This window comes from Sapajus apella, unplaced genomic scaffold, assembly GCF_009761245.1.
Source record: "Sapajus apella isolate SASKATOON/1434 unplaced genomic scaffold, GSC_monkey_1.0 scaffold204, whole genome shotgun sequence".
In the NCBI taxonomy this organism is placed as follows: Eukaryota; Metazoa; Chordata; class Mammalia; order Primates; family Cebidae; genus Sapajus; species Sapajus apella.
In genome coordinates this window covers 1-9,306 of record NW_022437144.1, presented here as the reverse complement: position 1 = coordinate 9,306, position 9,306 = coordinate 1, and positions in this window count along the sequence as shown.

Here is a 9,306-nt window from a genome sequence, read left to right as displayed (position 1 = left end):
GATCCTTTCCTTACACCTTATACAAAAATTAACTCAAGATGGATTAAAGATTTAAATGTAAGACGTAACATCATGAAAACCCTAGAAGAAAACATAGGCAATACCATTCAGGTCATAGGCATGGGCAAGGACTTCATGACTAAAACACCAAAAGCAATGGCAGCAAAAGCCAAAATAGACAAATGGGATCTAATTAAACTAAAGAGCTTCTGCACAGCAAAGGAAACTATCATCAGAGTGAACTGGCAACCAACAGAATGGGAAAACCTTTTGCAATCAACCCATCTGACAAAGGGCTAATATCCAGAATCTATGGAGAACTTAAAGAAATTTACAAGAAAAAAGAAAACAAAGAACCCCACCAAACAGTGGGCAAAGGATATGAACAGACACTTCTCCAAAGAAGACATTTATGTAGCCAACAAATATATGAAAGAAAGCTCATTATCACTGGTCGTTAGAGAAATGCAAGTCAAAACCATGTTGAGATACCATCCCATGCCAGTTAGAAGGTCAATCGTTAAAAAATCAGGAGGCAGCAGATGCTGGAGAGAATGTGGAGAAATAGGAGCGTTTTAACACTGTTGGTGGGAGTGTAAATTAGTTCAACCATTGTGGAAGACAGTGTGGCAATTCCTCAAGGATCTAAATCTAGAAATACCATTTGACCCAGCAATCCCCCTACTGGGTATATACCCAAAGGATTATAAATCATTCTTTTATAAAGACATATGCACATATATGTTTATTGTGGCACTGTTCACAATAGCAAAGACTTGGAACCAACCAAAATGCCCATCAATGATAGACTGAATAGAAAATGTGGCACATATACACAATGGAATACTATGCAGCCATAAAAAAGGATGAGTTCATGTCCTTGGCAGGAACATGGGTGAAGCTGGAAACCATCATTCTTCACAAACTAACACAAGAACAGAAAACCAAACACCTCATGTTCTCACTCGTAAGTTGGTGTTTGACAATGAGAATACATGGACACAAGGAGGGGAACATCACACACCTGGGCCTATGGGGGGTGGGGGGCTAGGGTAGGGATAGCAGAGAGGTGGGGGACTGGGGGATGGATAGCAATAGGAGAAAAACCTAATGTAGATGATGAGGTGATGGATGCAGCAAATTACCATGGCACGCGTATACCTATGTAACAAACCTGCACATTCTGCACATGTACCCTATAATAATAATAAAAAAGAAAGCTAGTTGCAAACGTTTTAAAGGTACAGACACAAGAGTTTTTAATAGGTGACATACTGGCATTGATTAAACAATGAAATCACATAACGATGGAAACATCTCCAACATCTCTCTTCAAACTGCTCTCTTCATACACAAATTTCTTACAATTAGTAGTCACTTTCTCACTTGTTAAAATGTCACCTATAACGCGGATAAAGTTTTGTTGTTTTAGTTATTTTGGGGGTAGCAAAACTGACATCTACCTGTAATCACAAAAATAAAAAAGGCTAACATTAAAAAAAATAAGATTTAGAGCAGTTTTTTCGGGGGCATCTAGGGTAGAAATTGTTCCATTTATGACTTCTTCCAGGTCCCGAGAAAAATTCTGGACTACCTTTTCCAGTTATATTATTTCCACTATGGGAACTTTAGCCAGCATAGTGTGCAAAAAGAGGAAGTTGGTTATCTCTTCTGGGAATTCTCCCAAAGTAGTTAGTGCTCACCTCATCTTGAAGGTTTCTGGGTTTCTTCCCCATGCAAACATGGAGAGGTAGTAGTTTTAAATATCTCAATTCTCTATCAATTATCCAGAATCCCTAGGCTAAGTTATGGACATATGAGGGTAAGCTTGATGTCCACATAAGTGGTATCCAGGTGAGTACAGGCTGTTTTGGGAGTATGAGTATCACTTGACCCATCATGAGTAAGCCCATTTTTTGTCACTTAGGTGGGTAAATTCCTTGAGTAGAGTCACGCAGTTCTTCTAAAGCAGCTGTAGGGTCTTTGAATAGAATAGGTATTTATTCCCATTCCTGAGGGTCTAGGTTTTGTTGTAAGGTTGTAATGACCTCAGTAGAAGCATTTTGTTGATGTGAAGTCAAAGTCCATGTTTTTTTTTTTTTTTTTTTTTTTTTTTTTTCTCACAAGACTGAAGTTTGGAGAGGAAATTGTAAGTACCAGAAAAATCTGCAAAAGGAAAGCTACCTTTTTTGGTCAATTTTATTTACTGTTTTTATTTTTTATTTTATTTAATTTTTTGACACTGAGTCTCACTATTGCCAAGGCTGGAGTGCAGTGACACAATATGTGCTCACTGCAACCTCCATCTTTCAGGTTCAAGTGATTCTCCTGCCTCAGACTCCTGAGTAGCTGAAATTACAGGCACCCACCACCACACTTGGCTAATTTTTATATTTTTAGTAGAGACGGGGTTTTACCATCTCGGCCAGGCTGGTCCCCAACCCCTGACCTCAGGTGCTCCTCCTGCCTCAGCCTCCCAAAGTGCTGGGATTACAGGCATGAGCCACCATGCTGTCTTATTTATTTATTTTCTGAGACAGAGTCTCACTCCTTCACCTAGGCTGGTGTGCAGTGGCATGATCTTGGCTCACTGCAACCTCCACCTGCTGGGTAGCTGGGAATACAGGCAGGTGGCACCACACCTGGCTAATTTTTGTACTTTCTGTAGAGACAGAGTTTCACCATGTTGGCCAGGCTGGTCTCTAACTCCTGACCTCAAGAAATCTGCCCGACTCAGCCTCCCAAAGTTGTGGGATTACAGGAGTGAGCCACTGCGCCTGGCCCTACCTTTTGAGCTTTTTAAAAGGGCGGCTATTAAATTTTGGCCAGAAAAGAGAATGAAGAATTATAAATCCTGGAAGCAGTGAACTTCAGAGCAATAGCTAGAGTCTGGGAAAAAGTACAAAAGAGTTTTGCTTTTTTCTTAAGTGGTGGAAGAAAACCATGGTGGGGGGCAGAAAAAAAATAAAAAGATTATGTTAGTGTTCCAGAGGTTGACAAAACCTAACAGGCCACAGGACAGGGGGAAAAAGTGCTGGAAAAAAAAATCAGAAAATTAACCCTGTTCTGCAGTTTTGGGCAGAAGTTGTCCAATTCCGAAGTAGGTGGCTCATGCTACAGTCTTGGACACAATCTGTCCATTTTTGAAATCAGCTGCTTCTGAAGAATTTCTAGGAATCCTCAGATTGAGTTTCCCTAATGGAATGGACTTCCAGTACTTGGGACAAAATGATGTATTTTTTTCTAATTGGGAAGTATGATTCCCCTTGTTGTTTTATTGTCGCGTCAGTTATTAGCAGTGCCTGATAAGGTCTTTTTCATTGAAGTTCAAGGGCAGTTTTCCTTTTACGTCATTTCCAAAAGACTAAATCTCCCAGTTACAGATCATGCAGAAGCTACTTAGGTGGGGTTTTGGAAATGAAGCTTGTACTTGGTGAACACCTGGAAGCATCATATGATCCCTTGTATTCAGATACATTGTCTGTAGTATGGCAGAAACTAGGACTGGAAACAATTTCCAAATGTGTGGAGCAGTCTGATAACCCAGGAAGAGAGAACTTGCAGGTCCCGAGGGGGATTGATCTTAGTGCCATCAAGGCCAATGGAAATAGTTCAGTGCTTGGAAGTCTAAGGATAATCTGAGAGCTTTGAAAAGTACAAGTTGAGAATTGCACTAGCTCTCTTTATTTTTTCTGCAGTCTGCGGATGAGAAAAACAGCAGACTCCAGAGTAAAAGGTGTTAAATTATTCTTTAATAATAGTTCTAGTGAAATAAGTGTCCATGTTACTGAAGAGATAAGTTGAAATTCTCTGGTTTTGGAATATAAAGTAATTTAAAAAGCCATAGCTGTTCAACTAGGAGAGTGCACCCACCCTAAGAATGAAAACCAATAACCAGAACATATTTATGGATCGTTGCTGAAGGCACTTGTGGAAAATCCATTTGGAGGTGTTCAAAGAAGCCTTGAGGTTTTGGTTCCCTTCCATGCCTTGCCTGCATAGCCTTGCCAGGATTGTGTCATTGGCCGGTAGATATGTGTTGAAAACTTTCTTGGCAATATTCTTAAAATTCCTCATCTAATATTGAATGCTTCAATATCATGGCCAACTCATCTCTGCAATTGTGAGAAATATCATGAAGCATTATTTTTTGGCTAAACTCCATTTTCATTTGGCCACACCTCTAGGTGCAAGTAAAGCATCTCAAGGTTTTAAGATTTACAACCATTTTATAGGGCTTCCTGTAAGGAGAGAGAAAAAAAAAGTTTAGACATAGAGAAACATTTTGAAAAACATACACACTAAAGAGAGTGACAGTGTGGCTGGTTTGAGACTCAAGCCCTAGACAATATTATCAAGCCACATGAATAAAGAGCCAAGATTTATTAATCCAAGTGATGGAAATGAAGACGGGACTGACTCCTATATTAAACAAAGTGATGTCTCATTTAGACAGCCAGGAAAGACAATCTCCTCATGAAGATTTATTCACATTTTGCTTTGTTTTTAGGGTACCCATCAAATGACAAATCTGGTTCATGTCAAAATGTCCCAAAAAAGGCCAAAGCAATTTAAAATTGGCCCTAGTGAAATAGTGTCAGTTAGGGACAAGTTCATGTGCTAACATTATAATGAGAAAACATGAAGGAAACAGGTGTTTGACCTGGAAGAAACACAGTTTTAGATAGAATGACCCCATCAGAAACAACAGTCTATAAAGATGGCACTTGTGTAACCTAGCGCCTGTGGAAATTGGTGGAACGCCAGTTGTCACCCATCAGGGACCAGACAGTATCAGCTGTTTTGGGGAAAGTAAAACTGAACAAAGCAGTTTTGGGGACACAAAGACAAGACTAAGCAAAAAGTCCTTACAACATTTTGATATGGTGGCCTGAGGCAACATAGGTCTGAAGAACAATGGTCTTGGGAGGCCTTTTGAGTTCCTCAGTCCAAGGGACTGGCTTGCAGACAGACTTACCAAGTTTATGCCTATCCTTCCCAACTCAGTAATCATTTTACAAAGTAATGACACTTAAGATACTAGACAAGCAGACAGACCATAAGAGCAGCTTTTAGAAGGCCAGAAAACAACTGCACCAAGGAACAACACCAATCTGACCAGTCAAACAAATCCCAAGAGACTGTATTCCTAGGAAACTGAAACCAACCCAATGGTGGAAGGATTCAATCAACCCAACAATGAAGGGATTTGAAGCTTAATTCAGCATGAACTTTCTACCAGCCATGGGTAAGATGATACCCTGAACAGGTAGAGACAACAAGGGGTCTCAGATATGCAAACTCTTATTGAGTTGACGATTCAGGTCCATCAAACACAGTGACAAGTTCAGCTGAGTCCTGGCTGGAAACCCCATTTGTGTAAATGACGTCTAGGCAACCACCAGCAGGATCTGATCAAAATCTGAAAAATAAAACTACCATACGACCCAGCAATCCCACTACTGGGTATCTCTCCAAAGGAAAAGAAATCAGTATATCAAAGGAATACCTGCACTCACATGTTTATAGCAGCACTATTCACAATTGCCAAGATATGAAATATCTTGTGCCCGTCAGTGGATGAATGAGTGAAGAAAATGAGCCCATCTAAGTGCCCATCAGTGGATGAATGGATGAAGAAAATGTGGTATATACACAGAATAGAATACCATCCAGCCACAGGAAAAAAAAATCACGTCATTTGCAGAAACGTGGATGGAACTGGAAGTCATCTTGTTCAGTGAAATAAGCCAGGTGCAGAAAGACAAATTTTACGTGTTCTCACTTGTACGTGGGAGCTAAAAAAGTTGATCTTAATGACATAGAGAATAGACTGATTGATACTAGAGACTGGGGAGATTGGGTAGGGTGGAAGGGGGTATGAAGAGAGGTTGGTTATGGACACCATCACACAGTTGAGGAATTAAGTTCTAATGTTTGGATCACGGATTAGGGCAACTATTTTTTAAAACAATACTGTGTACATTTCCAAGTAACTAGAAGGAAGGGCTTCAAATGATACCAACACATGAAATGATAAATCTTTAAGGTGAAGGGGTACTCCAGTTACCCTGATTCGATCATTATACATTCTTTGCATGTAAAAAAACTCACATGTGCTCACATGTATGTAAATTATTCTATACCAATAAAAGGGAAAAAAAAGAAAATATAGAAGACAGTCTTCGTGATAACAGATTAGGCAAAAAATTCTTACGTCTGACAACAAAAGCAAAAAGAAAAAACACCATAAAGAAAACAACTGGAAAGTTGGACTTTGTCAAAATTAAAAACTTTTGCTCTTGGAAAGACCCCAGTTAAGAGTGTGAAAAGACAAACCACAGACTGAGAAAAAAAGATATTTGCAAAGCATATATTTGATAAAGCATTTGCATTAAGAATATATAAAGTATTATCTGCTGGGCACAGTGGCTCATGCCTGTAATCCCATTGCTGTGTGGGTTGCCTTCTTGATTTCTTTTTCAACTATTTCATAATTGGCATATGGAATTGCTACTGATTTCTGTATGCCACTTTTGTATCTGCAACTTTACTGAGTGTGTTTGATCAGTTCCAATGGTTTTCTGGTGGGGTCTTCCGTATTTTTGTAGATATAAGATTATGTTGTTTGGAAGGAAGGATATTTTGACTTCCTCTTTTCCAGTTTGAAAGAATTTTGTTTCATTTTCTTGCCTGATAGCTCTGGCTAGGACTTCCAGTACTATGTTGAATAGGAGTGGTGAAAGTGGGCATCTTTGTCTTGTTCTAGTTCTTACTGGAAGGGAATTTAATTTTTCCCCATTTAGTATAATGTTAGCTATGAGTTTGTCACATATGGGCTTTACTATGTTAAGGTGTGGTCCTTTTATGTCTACTTTGTTGAGAGTTTTTTGTTTTTTAACATGAAGGGAAATTGAATTTCGTCAAATGCTTTTTCTGTGTCTATTGAGTTGATCACATGGTTTCTGTCCTTCATTCTGTTGATGTGACATATCATGTTTATTGATTTCTGTATGTTGAGCCATCCTTACATCACTGGAATAAATCACACTTGATTATGGTGTATTTTATTTTTGATGTGCTATTGTATTTGGCTTGCTAGTATTTCGTTGAGGTTTTTTGCTTCAAAATTCATCAGGGATACCAGCCAGTAGATTTCTTTTTTTGTTGTGTCCTTGTCTGGTTTGGGTATCAGGGTAATGCTAGCCTCATAGAACAAGTTATGGAGAATTCCCTCCCTTCTCTTTAATTTTTTTGAATAGTTTGAGGGAGATGCCATTGTCTATCAAATTCAAACACGAAATAAAGCCTTTAAACAAAAGAGGCCCATAGGTGACAATAAGGATCTCTGACACCCAAATTGCCAAGATCTCAAACAGACTCTCTGACACTAGAAACTCTGAGATTTAGGCTTCCTCGACCACTTAGTAGCAGGGAAAACTGTTTCAGAGCTATAGGTCATCTACACCCTCACCACTTCTATTCAACATAGATATGGAAGTCCTAGCCAGAGCAATCAGACAAGAGAAAGAAATAAAGGGCATCAAAATCGGTAAAGAGGAAGTCAAACTGTCACTGTTTGTTGGTGATATTATCGTATATCTAGAAAACCCTAAAGACTCCTCCAAAAAAAGTTACTGAAACTGATACATGAATTCAGCAAACGTTTGGGACACAATATTAATGTACACAAATCAGTAGCTCTGCTATACACCAACAGCGACCAAGCTGAGAATCAAATGAAGCACTCAACTGCTTTTACGATAGCTGCAAAAATAATAAAATAAAATAAAAATAAAATACTTAGGAATATATCTAATCAGGGAGGTGAAAGACCTGTACAAGGAAAACTACAAAACACTGCTGAAAGAAATCATAGATGACACAAACAATTGAAAACACATTCCATGCTCATGGGTAGAATCAATATTGTGAAAATGACCATACTTCCAAAAGCAACCTACAAATTCAGTGCAATTCCCATCAAGATACCACCATCATTCTTCACAGAACTAGAAAAGACAATCCTAAGATTCATATGGAACCAACAAAGAGCCTGCATAGCCAAAGCAAGACTAAGCAAAAAGAACAAACCTTGAGGCATCACATTACGGGACTTCAAACTATACTATAAGGACATAGTCATCAAATCAACATGGTACTGGTATAAAAATAGGCACATAGACCAATGGATCAGAATATATAACTCAGAAATAAAGCCACATACTTACAGCCAACTGATCTTCGACACAACAAACAAAAACATTAAATGGTGAAAAGACACCCTGTTCAACAAATGGTGCTGGGATAATTGGTAAGCCACATGTAGAAGAATGAAACTGGATCTCCATCTCTCTCCTTATACAAAAATCAACTCAAGATGGATCAAAAACTTAAATCTAAGACCTGAAACTACAAAAATTCTGAAAGATAACATTGGAAAAACTCTTATAGACATTGGCTTAGGTAAAGACTTCATGACCAAGAAGTCAAAAGCAAATGCAACAAAGACAATGATAAATAGGTGGGACTTAATTAAACTAAAAAGTTTCTGCACAGCAAAAGTAAAGGACAGCAGCGTAAGCAGACAAGCCACAGAGTGGGAAAAAAGCCTTCACAATCTATACATCCAAAAGAGGGCTAATATCCAGAATTTACAAGGAACTCAAACAAATTAGCAAGAAAAAGACAATCCCATGAAAAAAATGAGTGAAGGACATGAATAGACAGTTCTCAAAGGAAGATATACAAATGGCCAGCAAACATGAAAAAATGCTCAACATCACTAATGATCAGGGAAATGCAAATCAAAACCACAATGTGATATACCACCTTACTCCTGCAAGAATGACCATAATCAAAAAATCAAAAAAATAATAGATATTGGTGGGGATGCGGGGAAAAGGAAACACTCTAACACTGCTGGTGGGAATGTAAATGAGTACAAAGCACTAGTGCAACTATTACAAACCATGGAAAAGGGAAGTGTGGCGATTTCTTAAAGAACTAAAGGTCGATCTACCATTTGATCCAGCAATCCCACTACAGTACTAGGTATCTACCCAGAGGAAAAGAAGTCATTATACAAAAAGGATACTTGCACATCCAAGTTTATAGCAGCAAAGTTTGCCATTGCAAAAATATGGAAACAGCCCAAATGCCCATCAATCATTGAGTGGATAAAAAAATTGTGCTATATATATAAACAAATATATACACACACCATGGAATACCATTCAGCCATAAAAAGGAATGCAATGGTGGCATTCGCAGCAGTCTGGATGGAATTGGAGACGATTATTCAAA